Raw genomic sequence first — 18814 nt, forward strand, 5'->3', positions numbered from 1 at the left:
TCAGCTTATCTGATCTTTCACACACTGGGATAAGAATACAGAAGTATATCATGCTTTATCTGACATCACAGACACTGAAGTAAAGAATGCATCATTATATCATGCTGTCAAACATCTCAGACACTGAGGTAAGGAATGCATCAGTTTTCCTTTAACAATAGACTTGGTTAGGTGATTCTTCAACAATAGGCTTGGTTATGTGAAAATATATGAACACACAAAATATAAGGCATACTTGGTTAGAATATAAGGCTTACTTGATTATATTGTATTATAGAGATTTGGTTATAATGTATAATGTAGAAAATCTCTAACATTGTGCAACAGGTACTGTGCACTGAAGCTGTTAAAATAATAAATCCTTCTCATCCATGTAAATGTAGGCGATTCTCAGCCACAGTTAAGTAGCTGTAGCAGATGGTTAATTTTTGCACATATAGACTCTAAGCTTGCATTTACGAGTGTGAAAGTGAGTGCTAATTATTATATTTTAACAGAATAATGTTCATGTTAATGAACTCCAAATAGCATAAACATCCAGGGAAGTGTGCGCAATTTGACTCTTTACAAAATAAATGTCGACTGTCTTCAGCTATTGCAACGCAAATGTTGTTTTTCACATTTGCTCAACAGTGTAAGGTTTGTAAGGGATTTCAGTGTTTCCACTATTTACTCATTCCCACAATATTTAAATTGGCTTGGCTTCGATGCGTATCTCTCTGTACATGTTAAAACAAATACTCACAAAAAATGTTGCCCTTTTTTTTTTTTTTAATTTAATTATGCAACTAATGATGACTCATACGGAATTGAAAGGAGATGAAAGCTCGTAGTATCACTTTGAAGGCAATTAGCAGGCCTGTTCGGTGCTTATTGTTTCTTCTAAGGTAAACAATAAGGTAAAGCATTGCAGATTGATGCACATCAAAAGGAAGTGGTGGTGGTAGGCAACACTGGGAGGAGATATTGTCACACTGTCCATAATTAACTGTGGTTTTGTTAGCGTACCTCATGTTAATTTGTTATGCTCAATAATAAGCTGTATTGAGAACTAATGAATGCTTTCAGAGTGATTTATAACCATAATTCATTATTCAGGCTGCAGCAAATAAATCTAATCGACAAGTAAGTGGATACACGTGTATCCAGGTTTTTAGAATAGTTACTCTGAATCTCATTATGTTCTTGTCATTGAGATAAGGCAGGGTTTTTTTTTAATATTTTACTCACTGTATAAATGTGTTTAAGTGACTGAGATATGAGGGGGGAAAAATGAGCATCACTATCAGTTCAGAATCCACATTCTAGGCTTTGAAATCCCAAGATGTTTTCAATACAGCTGCTCAGCACAGTTTCTCCTGCCAAGTCCCCTTTCTGTCGCTCATATATGACTCACTGGAATCCCTCCTGAACAATGGGAACAATAGCTTATTAGGAACCAAATGATGGGCCATGTGTTCTGTTTTCTCAGATTAGATCTCCCTGACAAAAACGTAACGCTGCACCTGGCTAGCCCTGAAGTAAACAATGCAATACATCAATTGGTCCATGATGAGACTGTTGCCTTTTTTTTCTTTCACTACCTCCTGGTGTCAATATTTGTCTAGCTTCTCTAAAGCCACATCTCTGTTGAATTGTTGTTATTTATTTATATGAAATCTGAAATTATGACAGGTGGCTTACCAGAAGCTTTGAGCAAATCTCTTCAGGTCTGTTAATAATTTCAGCATGTGCACGATGAGTATTCAATTTTTTAATAAAACGTGAGGTCCTTTTTAAAAACTTGTAGCACTTGATTTAACGCGCGTCTAATTTGTAAAGAACCCGATGGCTCAATTGTTTGTCTAGATGAAGTGTTATCATCTTGAATCCAGATTACAGTCACCATGTGCAATCGTTTAAATGAACTGTCTACTAATGACTGAGTGTGGCGAGGCCTAAGCAACACAGACTGCTAGGCAGACACAAAAACTTAAATAAGATCTGGTGTTAGAGAAACATGAACACTTGTGGTGTTGTCTGAATGTTTGAAGGAAAGTGGCGACAGAGAAGCAACAACCGTCTGTGAAAATGACTTTACAGGCCCGTTCATCTATCTTAAACGGAATAAGCACAAAGCCAAAAACTTGGAGGGCTACCTTATTTAGGAGTGACTGTTTCTTAGATAGTAGGCAACATGCCATGAAATAATGCATTAATCAATAAGGCTGTATTGTCTATATAAATGTGTAGCTGCTGGAAGAATTCATTATGGAATCTCCAGCACTATCATCTGCAATTTGTGCTTGTGTGTGTGCATCAGTTGCAGACTATTGCCAATCCTGCTTCTATCCGCAGCCTACTGTGAAATTATTGTCTGTTTCTGACTCAGAAAAGGGGTTTCATGCTAATCTGACTTGTTTTCTCGTTACCTTCCCCAACCTCCCTATTCCTTTCTGTATCCTGCTCATTGTCTGTTGCCTAATATTCCCCTTATTTTATGCTCATCCTTTCCTCTCCTTTTCCATTTCTCCCCATCTTTCACAACCCCACACTTGTCCCCCCCCCCCCCCTGCTCTTTGTCTCCTCAAGCCCATCAACGTCCACAGTGGTGCTGCTCATTGCTAACTAGGCTGCCTCCAAGCCCACAGGTACGTCCCCCTCCCCGCTTCCTCTCCCTCCTCCACTTCATGCTCTATTTTTAACTCCACTATCCAAGATCTTTTCTCGTGATTCTCACTCGCCAACCCGAACCCACATCTCTGTCAGCAGCTCTCTGTCATTCTAGCCAAGTGCTAGGAATCCGTAGGCAATTATCTGTTTATTAAAGCCCTTGCCTTTATTCTTACCTTTCTGTCTTTTCTGTCGAAGAACCGTTACCTCAACTTCACTTTGACCTATAAGAAGTGAGTGCTGTGTTATGTTTTCATAACAGCATTAGACATTCTTTTCAGCTGTTGAGCGCCTGTTCTCTCCTTCTAGGTTTGCTCAGGTAGAGGATTTAAAAGAGAGAGAAGTGACACCGAGGTCATTATTAAGAATCAAACACACAATAGAGAAGCCATGCTGACTCAAAATACTGGCTAAAGCTGACATGTGTTTTCAGAGGATGTGTTCATTCATGTCTTAAATGGTTTTCCTTGTTAAGCTGCCACCCTGCCCGAGAGCCTGGCAGCCTGGCAGCCATCTCAGCCCCCCCACCAAGTGAAAACATAATGCACTTGTTGGACTGGAGCTGAAGTCTGGGGCCTTGTTAGATTCCCTCCTCAGACTCAAGTAATTTAAAACCGGTCGACTGGGTTTCCCTAGCGCATATTCTCATGACAAAAGCAGCTAACAGCACATAACTTCCCCCGGTGGATTAATACTGCATTTATAAAATTCTCTAGTGTTTGGAATGGTGAAGCATCTTAATTTCATTATACACAGTTTAAGTGGAAATGCAGTTCTCCCACACTGGTGTTGAAGAATAGTTTTAAAGGGAGGGATATGAGAGGTTTTTTGCACCAGTAGCAAGATTTGTCTTTAATGAATTTTTCAGTTTCATTTTACAGGCTTTTCTTTAATAATTCATTGTAAAAAAAAAAGAAGAGCTGCTTTGTGTAAAAGAATATGTCAAAAGATTTGTATTTTCAGAAAATCTCTGTATTTCCATTGCAAACAAAAGCTTTACATCTCAGGAATCACAGGTATTTTGATATAGACCCTTTTTCTCCATCAGTTGGAAAGATTATAGAACATTGGTGGTTGAGCACAAATTTTCACTTAAAATGTTTATTTATTGCTGTCCTTAGGCTTGTAAGGCTTCACAGAGTGGTGCAAACACAAAAAATCTGCTTCTGTAAGGATTTTTTTTTTACTTATGAAACAGATTGGCTTCCATGGTTACCCTGTCGTTTGATGTGAAGCATTTAATATGATCCTGTCCAAGGTTGTCTTTGATACAAAGGGGAGGAGGAACAGAGAGATAAAAAGTATGGAAAGCCAGACTTTTTTCTGTCGGCAAACACTGTTTGTTTAATGATGACCTCTCAAGAACAGATTACACTTTAAATACCTTCTGACTTAAAAGACACATTTCCATTTTCTCCTCTTTGATACAGACAATTGAGAGGGCTGGCTATGTCTGAGGTAAACGACATTTTGTCAGCTTTAACTACACGGTCCAGCTCAGTAATGATCCTCGTCTGTGTTCCCAGACATGGCATTTAGGACTAAGGACAGTGCTGCCTTGCAGCATTCTTGTCTGATTTCCCCATGCAGAACCAGGTAGACGGCTATAAGAGAATCCATTTGTCAAACTCACGGTCTTTCACGGCTATAGACAGTTGCTGTCAAAGGAAGGCTTTTGAGTTATTATGTGCCTTACCAAAAGAAACATGCAGCCTGTTTTTAGAAGAATTTTACACACATAAGCTCTCAAAAGCACACACACATTAACTACCCTTCTCCCCACTTGCCTCCTGTCGTGGTAACACACTCTCTAAGCACTCAGTCTTTGCCTGTCAAGGAGACATACTCTGCAGCAGATGCAAGAGGCCAAGCAGTGGCAGGCTGAAATAATGTAGACCATAACAGTGCCAAATGTGTGATGGTCTGTTCAGCACAGAGTCTAGGTTCTGAATGAACAGCAGTCATTTCAGTGCAGTCCCTTACTCTGACATAGTGTTTACACCTCTATCAACTTTCAACCTTTAACTCACTGTGACGGCGCTCTGCCCTGGCTGGGTCTGCAGTATGTTTGTCCCTCTGTGTTGCCTTGTAGCTTCCTGGTAGGCAGAGTTAATCAGTTCAACTGGGAGTACCTGGCTAGTCTCCCTGGAGCATTTAATAGCTGCCTGTTTCCTCCTTTGTCGTCTCTCCATCCACCTAGCACACTATTTCTTTGGTTGGCTGGTTATTATGTAGATTTTTACACAGCACCATATACCTAACATTTAAAAACTGATCCAACTGCTACTGCATTAATAACCCCAATTAACACATCTCATAAGGTTATTCGATTTTATTTATTACATTTTGATATTTTTAGTGAAATAAGAGCCTGTGATTACAGTAATATATATTCAAAAGTCAAATAAAAGCACTTTCAGTGGTTTTGACTTTCAGGTGAAAGAACGAAATTTGGGTGAGATGTTTGAACCGCAGGAGTCCAGTCTCTCATCATTCTGCTCTACTTTTGAGTCCCTCTTGTCTGCTCTCCCCATTTTTCCTCTGATGTCTATTCCTCACTCATCCTTATTTCGTTCTCATGTTTGCGGGCTTGACAAAATCATAAATATATTATTAAAACTACATTTTTATTTCTTTTTAGACTTTGCTTGCCTGTTTCTCTTCCATTACATTTATTCCTCTCCCTTTCCTCTTGTCTCAGCCGCCCTCCCTCATCGAGTGTATGTCTTCTGACAGCCAAGGTACCCTGCAGCCTGCCTTGGCCAGGTATAGCACTAGATGAAAGGTCTGTAGCCAGAGCTCTCTTTCAAAGATGCCTTCTGCTGCATCCCTGCTCTCCATGGACTCTGAGTTGCTCCTGCCAGGCAGATGGAAAGAAAGAGGGCAAGGAGAGGAGATTATGAAAGCAAGAAGGGAACGAAAGGAAGGGAAGAAGAGGAAAAGGGTGACGAAACGATAAATAGAGAGTAGAATCCTCAGACTTGCCTGGGTTCCAGATGTGGAAGCTGTACATTGTTTCTGTACATCATCAAAAAAGCTTGACATCCAGGTGAGTACAGCTAGAGGAAGTGATGCGCCCCTTCTTTTACTCTGTCTCTAGTTTGAAGCTGCTGTTATACATCTTCACTCAGTCTGGACGCTGCCACAGGACATGAAGCTTTTTTATAAGGTTTCCTGACATGTTTTTCATCATCTGATGTTTTGGAGTCACACTGAAGTCTGAACTCAACTCAAGAAGTTACATCTTGTGCCCGAAACAAATTCCCGCAAGGTCAAATTTAAATGTCTTGATCAAATTTACTGTTCAAGTTGAGATTTGTGCCCTGATTGATTAGTTTGGACTTTGTTTTATGGGTTTGCTACAGTATAAGAAATCTTGCTCTTTCTCACATCGAATCGAAGGATGCAGTAGAGTTTAAATGTGTATAGAAAATAGTTCTCAAATTAGGAAAACTAGTTTATGAAGGCAAAATTAAGCCGTTTTCCTCTGGAATAATACCTAATTATATTGTACTGCAGCACCGTATAATGTTGACATCAGTCTTAGCTATCAGCCTATTGCTCAGCTCCATGCTATGTACTTGAGCAAGCACACTTTTCATGCTGGATGAACTATAAAGCTATATTTACATCGTAAAAACATTAGATCTTCAAACTTGTCCCTCTTATTTATTTAAAGTTCACTTGTCAGCAACTTCGCTATACATATTCTGCAGTCCAGAGATATTCAGCTGTGTACAACTACTGTAATACAACTGGACAGAAATAACAGCTGTTATGAATTGCCTAAATCTATCACCGGTTGTTTATTGGGGTAATTGTTTGTGGTTTTTAAAAAATGTAATTTATTTATTTAGCTGTCTGCCTCCTTAAGAACTCGAGTGGGTAAATGAATTTTCAAATAAAAAATTAAAAGCATGAAAGTTAAAAAGGAGAATATGTTGCCACACAGAAAATGTGTCTTGTCAGTGCTCTATTGTGTCGCCATTTCATTCTGCTCTAGACCGTCTGAAGCCTCAGCGTCTGAACACACATTGCAAGCCCAAACATTTATAAGCTTCTGTCCAAAAACTCATTGTTTCAAAATAATTGAAACTTAAAGTATGCCGTATATTAGGTTTACTGACAGAATGCAAGCGATTTATGTCCCAGATATAACCATCCTTAAAGACAATGTGATTGTAGGAAAGAGGCTGGTTCTTTGGTGTACCTACATAAATTTTATCTGAGGACAAATAGATAATGCCCTGTGGGTCTGGGCTGAGAGATTTAGCCTCAGTGACAGGCAATACTAAGGCAAGGCAGTGCGGGCAGTAAAACAACTGACAGTTGGTCATTACGAAAGACGCAGGTGGGCCAAAAATCAATCATGCCAAGACTGGCCTGGATGTTGACAGATGCCTGACATCTGTTTTAATGAAGAGCTGTGCTGGTCCACCGAGCGAAGAAGGGATGAGGGTAGGGGGGGAAAGGAAAAGGAGAAGTGTGGGGATCTTGGCTTGAATTGGATGATGAGGTGTGAAGACGAAAATGGATCAGAAAATCAGCAGGAAAGAAAAAGGTTGAATAAGTGGAAAAGTTGAGGATGGTATCAGCATTTCAAAGCAAGCCAGGCAAAAAGAAGATGGGAAGGAAAGCTACTTAAGGGCGGCCCAGATGAACAGTGCTCAAGAAATCTTTGCCCACACCTGAAATTAAGTTGTCATTTGATGTGTCTAGAGTTACTGTAACAGCACTGCATGCAGTTTAAGAGCAGGTTAGACTCTGTTTTGACAACACCTTTATAGGCTATTTCATGGTGTCTGCTCTAACAGAATGAGGAAGTATTTCAAGTGTGAAATGCCACTAGCTTACTGGCCCACATTCAATAACTCAGAGCACTTGATTATTTATTTTTTTAAATAAATTTTCTACTCATTTATAAACGTGTGTGTGTGTGTGTGTGAAGGTGAACTCTCTGCGGGAGAATGTCTGAATTGTAAATGCAGTTTTAATGGTTCACTGGAATTAAATTTAAATGGGCTGTGCTCTTGCAAAGGTTTCTAGTAATTTTACTGAAAAATAACACTGTGTTGGATATAGCCCTTGTAACACATAATACCCGTTTAATTTTAATATTAATATTGCCTTTTAAATTTAAAAAAAAGTTTAATAAAAAAAAGGAAATTATCTGCTAGAGAGAAAGGATTTGGTTTGGGTTTTTTCTCAGGATACAAACTATGTGTTGATTTCTGCTCACGTAACTAAAAAGTACCCCAGTACGCACACATCACAGTTTATGATGTTTGGAAACACACACACAAAATCTTTAGAAAGCAATTAAATCATTTGCTGCTTAGCTAAAAATTAGGCAATACTGAAAGTGAGTGTGGAATAGGAATAAAAAAAAAAGTCTAGTGGTTGTCGGGGATTTCCTTTCCACTACTACACCTGCATTTTTTAGAGTCGTAGTGGAACTATATTTATATTATATTATATTTCATCATAGAGTTCACTTCACAGGTACTGAGGGGAATTGCTTTTGTTCTAAACAGGGATTATACTCTTTTGCCGACAAAGGTGAAGACAGCAATAGTAGACACTATGTACAAGTAATTCCTGTATGCCTGATTGTGTAGTGGGTGTGTTGTAGTGCAGTGTAGTGTATAAACAGGCATGTTTGCGTAGTTGCAAAAAATTGGCAGGCATGCGAATGCCCGCACTGAGCCTCGCACTCACCATCTGATGACAAAATCTGCAGCAATCGGAACTCAGAGTCGCATAGTTTCTCAAACATGGAGACTGTAACAGGCCTTAAGACCTACTGTATAACCATTTAGAGGACAGTCATTAATTATAAAAAAGGATGAAATGCAGGATCAGTCATGAATTGGGTGTAAACATTATCTCTGGCTATCTTCTCTAGCAAATCAAGCAATAACAACACTTTTCAACATTATTTGTTTATATAGATGTCTTTTTTAACATTAATGCTGAAAATTTTAAGATGTTTTTATGGTCATACTCCATTTACTCTGTTAACAATGGCCACAATTTTACAAATTTTCTTTTAAAAAATCATTTAGTCCACACGTATGTAGTAATTCTGATATATTACCCTCAAATGCCACGTAATGCAGCATCATTTGCTTTAATATACAGCTAATTTTTTTTTCAGGTCACCTGAAAATGCCTTCCTTTGTGTCAGTAAATGCTACACTGCTTTTAATGCATACTACACACTGCAATCTTTACTGCAGTCTTTATATTTGTTTTATATTTATTGTAACTCAAAACAGTGCGATTTGCAATTTATTTCTTCTCCAAAGGATACTCGGTCTGTTTTAGGCATCCCGTATTTTCTTTCCTTCCCACCTACCTCCATCTCTGTCCTCTACCTCTCTTCTTTCATCTCCTGCTTTAATCAAGCATCTGATCACAGGCCCAGGAGGATGAGGGATAATGAGATTAGGCCTGTACATGTTTACACATTCTGATTTACATTGAGCCTTCCCTGTCTTTCTCGGTCTGACCCATATTTCTTCTTATCCCTCCTTCGTGTTTTTGCTTTTCATGTCTCCAGTCGTTCCTCTCGGGCTCTATCCTCCCCTCTTTATACGCCTTCCTTTTGCTGCAGAATTGATGCGGATATACATTGTTAACTAATCATCAGTAATGTTATTTACTCTGTACCAGTGAGGTTTAAATCCCTGCACAGCTGTATTTGATTTTTGTACAAAGACTGATCCCATGTCAGTCTGTCAGTCACCTGTCATTTAATAGGGTCCTCAGTGCATCTTCCCGTCACATCACTTCCTAATTTAAGAATGAGAGAACCACAACTCCTTGGTGGCAGAGCCCCTGGTGTTGATGAGGTCCGCCCCGAGTTCCTGAAGGCTCTGGACGTTGTAGGGCTGTCCTGGTTGACACGCCTCTGCAATGTTGCGTGGAGATCAGGGGCAGTACCTGTGGACTGGCAGACCGGGGTGGTGGTCCCCATCTTTAAGAAAGGGGACCGGAGGGCGTGTTCCAACTACAGGGGGATCACACTCCTCAGCCTCCCTGGGAAAGTCTATGCCAGGGTGCTGGAAAGGAGAGTTCGTCCGTTAGTCGAACCTCGGATACAGGAGGAACAATGCGGTTTTCGTCCTGGTCGCGGAACACTGGACCAGCTCTTTATCCTCTCCAGGATACTTGAGGGTGCATGGGAGTTTGCCCAACCAGTCTACATGTGTTTTGTGGACTTGGAGAAGGCATTCGACCGTGTCCCTCAGGGTGTCCTGTGGGAGGTGTTGCGGGAATATGGGGTGTCTGGCCCATTGCTACGGGCCATTCGATCCCTATACAACCGTTGCAAGAGCTTGGTTCGCATTGCCGGCAATAAGTCGGACTCGTTCCTGGTGGGTGATGGGCTCCGCCAGGGCTGCCCTTTGTCTCCGGTTCTGTTCATAATTTTTATGGACAGGATTTCTAGGCGCAGCCAAGTGGCGGAGGGCTTTCGCTTTGGTGGCCTCAGAATCTCATCTCTGATTTTTGCAGATGATGTGGTTCTGTTGGCTTCATCGGGTGGGGGCCTCCAGCTCGCACTGGAACGGTTCGCAGCCGAGTGTGAAGCAGCGGGAATGAGGATCAGCACCTCCAAATCCGAGGCCATGGTTCTCAGCCGGAAAAGGGTGGAGTGCCCACTCCGGGTCGGGGATGAGTTCCTGCCCCAAGTGGAGGAGTTCAAGTAATGTCGGGGTCTTGTTCGCGAGTGATGGGAGAAGGGAGCCGGAGATCGACAGACGGATTGGGGCTGCAGCTGCAGTAATGCGGACGCTGCACCGGTCCGTCGTGGTGAAGAGGGAGCTGAGTGTAAAAGCGAAGCTCTCAATTTACCGGTCGATCTACGTCCCTACCCTCACCTATGGCCACGAGCTGTGGGTAGTGACCGAAAGAACGAGATCGCGGATACAAGCGGCAGAAATGAGCTTCCTCCGAAGGGTGGCTGGCCTCTCCCTTAGAGATAGGGTGAGAAGTTTGGCCATCCGGGAGGGGCTCAGAGTAGAGCAGCTGCTGCTCCACATCGAAAGGAGCCAGCTGAGGTGGTTCGGGCATCTGACAAGGATGCCCCCTGGGCGCCTCCTGGGTGAGGTGTTACAGGCATGTCCCACCGGGAGGAGGCCCCGGGGCAGACCCAGGACACGCTGGAGAGATTATATCTCTCAGCTGGCCTGGGAACGCCTTGGTATTCCCCCGGATAAGCTGGAGGAGGTGGCTGGGGAGAGGGAGGTCTGGGCCTCTTTGCTTAGGCTGCTGCCCCCGCGACCCGGCCCCGGACCAAGCGGATGAAGATGAAGAAGATGGAGAACCACTTGATTTTTGTACAATAGAATTATCCAAACTGGGGGGGAAATGTATTGTGGCAACTACTTAAATAATATATAAAAGGATTTACCAATCAGTCTTATACAGGAAGCATAAGGTTTTTGTTACAGGATCAATCGTATCCTATCTGAAGAACATCTGGATCACCCAGGAGACGTGGCATACTTCTTTTTTTTTTTTTAACATATCTGATGAGATATGTTACTGATAAAAGTTACGAAATGCTTCAGTTTGGCATTCTTTAAAGATTTGTTATGAGACATGTAGGGACATGTAATGAAAATGCCTCAAAAACAAAACAAAAAAACATTTTTTTCTTTTAAATTGACTGGGCCTTTATAAATATAAATATAAATATAAATGCCTAAATGTATAATGTTTCTAAGTACAGACGCTTAACTAAAGTATGAGCAACTGAAAAGACCAAATCATAAATTCACATTTTAAACCTATAAATAATTTTTATTAATCTGAGAGGACTTTTTATTTCAAATGGAAGAAAAATGCAGGCAATAATACAGTAATGTTTGGTGTGAAATAATCCGGTATTATACTCATAAAAATCTCACATCTTACTTTCTCCCTTGTTTGTCAAGTCTTTTCTATGCTCCACTAGGTCACCACAAAGTAAAATGCATAATATTGATGGCTCTGTGACAGACATCAGCACCCGAGTAATATAAAAAGGGGAATTTGGGACCCACTAACAGCAAAGAGCTAATGCCTTCTGCATCTGTGTTGCACTCTGTTTGACATTAATGACAACAAACATGAACAAGTCGTCTTCTGTAGGGGGGAAAAAAACTTGGATCACTGTGATACAGTGTACTAATAACACGTTACTAGTATAATGTTAAACCAAAACAACTTGTTGCATCATTAGATTAAAATACAGCAGCTTCCTTGATCCTACAGTTTCTGACAGCTGCCAACGAGGTGCATGTTCCCGAACTGAGCAGCTACTCAAGCAAAGAACACCAATGTGACATTAGGGAAACATATTTTTAAAGCTGGATTTGACTCGGGATTCTCTTTAAAGGTCTCAGACAGCCATATTAATATGAAACCCGTCAGATGAAATTGGCTAAGTGTTAGCAGTGCAGTCATAAAACCCTGCTACGGCTTACAAAAAGATAGTTGTCGGGTACTGTGATTAACATTATATTTTTTTTAATGTAGTTTTTTTCTATTTTTAGCTTTAACTTAACTACTATTTTTGTTAAATATAGTGGACAATTAATGGCAGTAAAACTCCTTGCTTTTGGCTTTAATGTTCATTTCACACAGAAAGAGGGCTTTTTTAGTTCAGTCACCTCCTATAATGTATATATGGGCTTTTTATTCCATGCTACAGTCTTTCTCAATCAGAAATGTTTTACTTTTAGCTCAAATGGTTATGCATTGGAGTCCAAAAACTCAGCTACAGCTAGTTAAGCACTATAATTATAAATAATAGTTGTAAGTGGCCATAACCAACTATTTAACTATTTAAAATAAAAGGCCTATTTAGTGTCATTGCAAATTTTATACAGTAAACACTACTTTTTTTTCTACTCAGTAGTATCTCTTTGATTTCATCAACTGAAGATGAATTGCGTATCATGTGAATCACTAATGGGCTAATGCTCGACTAAAAGAGCGTGTCAAGAATGTGCTAGTTTGCTTTCACTCAATCTATGTTGTTTGCAAGAAAGTCGTATTCACTCCTAAGTTTGCTGTCTGTCCAGGAACAGCCTGTATTCCGCTCCAAATTGTCTTGGTGTGGAGCCAGAGGCTAAAGACACACATGTACACACAGCTGCTGTAATTCAAGCGACACAGCATTATATTTTAGTGAGTGGTCAGTATGCTTTCATTTTACTTTACACAGCTAGCTCACATCTAGTCTGCTCATACCAGCTGTAGTTCAGACGGGTGAAATCTGCAATATTTACATCAAATGAAAGGAGGTAGTGCTCCTGGAACGTAATTACGTTAAGTCAGCATATCTACTTTCAATGGATGTGATTTGGCAGCACTTGTAGAGGCAGTAAACAATATCCATTAACATTTGGCTAAATCACCAGAAGAATTATATACAGTGTTTAACTGGGAGGTTCATGCTCTCTCCTCCACAAATATAAAGTGCTGACATTTGAAACCCAAAACAACTCCAACTCTCTGATTGAAAGGTTTTTACATTTCTTAAGGAAAAACAGCATCCTTGGCGATAGCTCTGTGAAGGTGAAGACTGAATATTTTCAGCCTGCCTCTATTAGTAAAAAGTATCAGATATGAGATGGCGTGACTAATGGAAAGCTGATGGCGCAATTCTACACCCAGCAACTGATTTGTTTACACCCTCTGAGTATTTATTGATCTGTTTATGCTGGTCTGATTTTTAAGTTGGCAATAGGATGCCCAGAAGAAACCATTTTTAACTCGAGTTATGAGGTTAGTGTTGCCATAGTATTGCAAGAGAACTGATGCATTTGTTGTCAAGTGAAAGAGAATTTCCTGAAAATATTCACAGTACTATACTATACCTCACTAGGCTTAGAGTGGGGAATTGTAATCAACCAAGTAATGATTACAATTCAATAACTGCTATGGCTACTGCGCAGTGTGTATATTTATACACCCCCAACAGAAAGAAATTCATGTGGGCACAGAATGCTAATAACACTGCATCACTCTCTAGAGTTGTCTGCACTGGGACAAAGATTCCCATGTTTTGAAGGGAACAAAGGTTTTTATGTCTCTGTGAGTGAGTGTTTCTCCTGATCACTTCATGTTGCTGCAGTACACAGACAGGCTGGTGCTGTACAATAAGTCCCTGATGAGCTGTGGTGCTGGGAGTGGAAAAAGGAAGAGAAAGGAAGAGAAGAGCTGATGCATTTCCTCTGGACACACACTGTTTGAGGGTGTTGCTGATTTGTCATGCAAGTGTGCACTTCGAAGTGTGTGCATGTAACTGATGCACATGCATACACACACACCAATACACCCACATAGACACACGCGCACACACCACAGGCATTGTTAAATTCTACTGCTGATGGTAACTTGATATGCAATAAGTCCCATGCATGGGCCAGGGCAGCACAATAGTGAGGCCAAGTCTCCAGTGGTTGGTGTGTTTACTGTCCAAGGCAGCCTCAGTCATCTAGCCTGCCCTTATTCTGTCACTGGCACTTTGTTTTTCATACAAATTTTCATTTTCTGAGAAAATCCGCTCTATTCAAATTAAACACTGCTTTATTTAAGTTTTTTTTCCATTCAAGTACTTGGTATTTAATATATTTATGAGGCATTTGGGCCTTTTTTTTTAGATAGGATATTGTAAAGCAGCCAGGAAAATGGGGAGAGATGGGGGTTGGTTGAAGGCACCCGGGCCACTGCAATAAGGACTATAGCCATAGGTGCTCCACATCGCCATTCATTTCTAGTATTTGAGTCATTTTCATTTTACTATTTTATTTCAGAATCATATCCAGTAAAGTTATCAATAACTTCCCTCCTATATGTAAGTAAACTCAGAACCCACATGTGGATGGTAGGTGGAGGTGGGGCTGTTATATGAATAGCAGTCAGTAGCATCTAGTGATTTTTACATAAAGGCAAGCAGAGACCATGCATCAAAGAGATAAACTGAACCAGATGTCTTGTATTCCTATATGCTGACACCCTCTCTGCATCTTGTAGCACTCTCCCCGGACACATTCACCTTACTGCACACACGTTCCTGGCAGGTTCACTCTTTACAGGGGGACTAAAAATACGAATGAAAACTTACGGCATTTTATCAAAACAACTGGTAATTCAGTCAACAAGTTATTTTTCATAGATGCCAATCTGATGATGGCAGAACCTGCACTTGTCTGTTCAACTTTTTTATTAAACCAGACATGGTAAAAGTTGATGATTGCTCTCTCCATTTAAGGCTTTTATTGCTAATGTGCTAAAGGGGTTATTAAATGTTTCTTCATGGGACAATTTCTTCTACATCACTCATGTTAGCCAATGTGGATAGTAAGAAAAACTTACTTCTTGATTAATCACAGTATAGTTCAGTGATTTACTTGCTACTGTTTTGTGCAATGATGCACCGATTATAGCAGTGAAAGCAGAGCCAGAGACAACTTGTCTAGTATGCTGGTGACCTGTCAGTCTTCTGCCTAAAACCATCCACATTTTGCATGCAAACAGCTAAGGATAAACATAAATATTTTGCCTCTCAACTAGAAAAGTTCCAGCTTTTGTTAATGGGGCACAGACACATCCATAAAAATGACAAAAACTATAAAGTCTAATGGCTTGGAGTCAAGCTAACTTCAGGAGGCAATAACTGTGGCCACAAGATGGAAGTAATTTAAAGGATGGATGCAAACAGACAACATGAAATGCTTTAGGGAAGAAACATTTATTTGAGATGTAAGGCAACAAATCTCTTTCACTTTGGTTGGTTTTAAATGATGTCCGTTTTTAAATTTCACAAGGAAAGTACTGCTGCCTTGCTTGCCCCGATGGAATGCCATTCATAGCAGTTATAGAGGTGGCTGCAGCACATGGGAGACCAAATGTGACTATGTACTATAAACTTCTAATCATAAAGGTGCAACAATAAGCACCAAAGAAAATGTGTTCTGACTGCAATAGCAACCTCAAGCTATCTATATTTGGTGAAGGACTAGGGGTTGTATATTTGCTGATACAGTTTCCGTAATCACATGGGAGTGTGGTATAATAGCAAGTGAGGCTCAGTGGCTCATGGAAAAACAAGAGAATGGCTTGTAACAAAATATTAATAACTTTACACACACTCTAAGTAACTGTACATTAGTGCTTTCCAGCCCACAAATTGCTGAGTTCATTTAGAGTACTCAGTGCTAAAGCTGCCTTCTGTGCAGATGACTGCCACTCTCACAAAATTTAGATGTCTACGTGGTCAGTGAGCAAAGACAGCACTGACGGGTGCCTGGGGCTGGATCCAGGCTTAGTCTGTGCAGTCAATCAGCCAACTATTCTGTCAGGCTCAAAGGGTAAAAGACCTATTAAAATCCAAAATACCTCTGCTGGGAATTAAACTAATATTCACTTGTAGCTGTCTCTAACCACGTGCTCAAGAAAGAGTTTTTTTTTTCTTTTTTAAAATGAATTTCAAATATACCCATACAGGGGATTTAGATAAGGGTGAAAATGTCATGGTCGGCTGTGTGGCAGGCAGGCAGGAGTGGTGGACCCAAAATGCAGGATTCTCAGGACACGAGGTTTAGACAGAAAATGCAGCTTTATTGCTGGAGCAGAACATCAAGATAAAATAAAACTCACAAAAGCAAACAAAACTCTAAACAGAGATGCAGGAGGACTGGAAATCCTAAACACGCAGCAAGTGAGGGTGAACAGACGTTAACGATGCGACACCGAGTAGGGGAAGACACAGACACTAAATACAAGAGGTGAACGGAGCAAAGAGGAAACAGCTGGGAGACACGGCTGACGTTGATTACACTGACGAGACAGGGAGAGCACAAAGCTGAACGCACTGACAAAGGACACAGACCTACAAAATAAGACAGGAAGCACACGCCAGACAGAGACAGACTCGTAAACAGGCATAATGACGTCATGGACAAACAGAGGGACATACGGGCAGAGAAGACCAAGCACAGGCAACCTAAACCAAACATAAGGGCAAGATAACAAAACCTAAACCAGACATAATCATCATCGTCATCAACATCATCATCAGATAACTAAAGAATCAGAATATAATTGTAATCAAAACAGTATCACCAGAGAATAACCAATCCATAATGCAAAAATAAACCAAAACATAAGAAACTCAAAATGCTGGGTCGACCCGACCCAGGACCGTGACAGAAAAGGAATTATGCAATAATCACATTTATAAAAGTAAATAGAATCTTTTCCCCAGAAGCGCAGGTGTCTGTTGGAGTAGGGGTGGGGACGGTTGGGAGGTTCAGGTTGGCATGTGTGCATCAGTGACCTCATATCAACCTTACAGTCCTTATAGCAAGAACAGGCCTATGACTGATATCATCTGACAGACTGTACAGAAACTATAACCAGATCTGATCCGTGGTGACAATCCTATGCTCTAAATATGGCCGCATGCAGAAAAAAGCTTTCTTTAAGTGGACTCGCTTGTGTATTACGGTCAAATTCTGTGTCAGAAAGGCGGTGTTTAACTACACAGCAGGAGGGAGTATTATGAATATGAGTAATACATATGCATTGACTAGTCCTGGACCTTGACACCACTGTGACAATCCAGTATCTTGTTGAAAATCAAGCCAAGATAGATGGATAGACTCTGGCTTATAGTGCAGAGCACATGAGCTGAATGACACTCGCTGGCCAGACGCGGACACAAGGACAGGCTTTGGGGCAAGCTGTTATTAAGACAAGAAAAGGCTGGACATCTGTGTTTGTAGATATAGTTAATGTAGACAGACGGGTAGCAAACCTGCTCTTACACACATTGTGGTATCACTTGTTGACAGTCAGAGAACACACCTGCTTGTCAGGCCACACCTTGTCTGATACTGTTTACCAAAAGCAGCCTTCCTGCTGTGTAAAGCTACAGATTTTTCCCTGTACTGTTAATCTGGAAGACAGCTGTTACATGTTTTTTCCTATTTCAGAAATCTGACTGTAAGACTTGAATCTTAGTTGCTTCTTACTTAGCTTCATGCTTCCTTTGATAACAGTTGGGGGAAAAAAGTTGGTATTGTCTTAATCATTAATCAGATGAGAAACAGTTGCAGTGGTAGAAATAACTTTTCAAAGCACTGCATCCTTTGCGTGTAGTGTCTCTCTCTCTCGCGTTCTCTTTTGTAAAGCACCGAATAACATTTACATCAGTATTACATTATTCTGTTTTCGCCTGTGCCTGTCATTATAGGGCAACCTCAGTGTGTGTGGACACAATGCAGAGAGCAGCACACAGGAAAGAAATGGTATTACAAGCAGTGTTAGGTCAGACAGGTGCAGGACATAGCTGGCAGAGGGAAGCAACCACATAGGAGAGAGCAGCCTGCTGGAAAGGTCTGCAGAACCTCTTAACCTCTGCATTGTTTCCAAGCCCACAGACACACACATCAAAGCAGCACAACACACACCTGCAGGCACAGACAGCACACCCACCTCTTTGGAACAAAGTTAGAGCAATAGTCTGGCATATTTTTGGCATGTGCTTCTCCCTTGTGTATGATGTAGAAATACGAAAGCAATGCTGCAATAACAATATGGGATATATGCAATTAAGCACGAAACACACACCATGATGCAGGAGTATTACTCACGTTATAACACTGGCTTTTCTTGGGATGGCCTCACAAACACCCCCCCCCCCCCCCCCCCCCCACACACACACACACACAATCACACACACACACACAATCTTGTAATTAATCCAGGAAATTAATGTGTGATACATCCATTTTCGCGAACCACTTTTGCTCAACTTGAAATCTATGAATATTCTAATTGCTGCCTTTGGGCCTTTTTGCAGTCGAACTTGGCGCTACTTATTGATAACAATGAAGGATGCGCGATATTTAATATCTGGGGTCTGCTTTTATTACTCGGTGTTGCATCATTTTCAAGAATATATAAAAAAAAAATGAAGCGCGATTGTGGGCATTAATTCAGTTGTCGTGCAGGCTGGAAATAAAAATGCCATCATTTGTGCATTACCCGTGTATGATCTGAATGTATGACCCACTGTTACTGGTCAGGTAAGTTTGCTTCTTGAATCGACAGTTTGTTGCCCACTCGAGCTTTGGTCTGATTATCCAATAAAATGTGTAAA

At 40.8% G+C, this 18814-nt stretch overlaps 1 protein-coding gene across 2 annotated transcripts in view; it reads left to right on the forward strand.

The window, feature by feature from the left end:
* Window positions 1-18814, forward strand: part of mid2 (midline 2) — a 172024-nt gene that overhangs the window by 35952 nt on the left and 117258 nt on the right. The gene's annotated exons all lie outside the window — the stretch shown is intronic.

This window comes from Aulonocara sp. 'chitande type north' Nkhata Bay, linkage group LG2 (genome assembly GCF_057382095.1).
Source record: "Aulonocara sp. 'chitande type north' Nkhata Bay isolate Kocher_YH1m ecotype deep benthic linkage group LG2, A_spYH_male_GT1.1, whole genome shotgun sequence".
In the NCBI taxonomy this organism is placed as follows: Eukaryota; Metazoa; Chordata; class Actinopteri; order Cichliformes; family Cichlidae; genus Aulonocara; species Aulonocara sp. 'chitande type north' Nkhata Bay.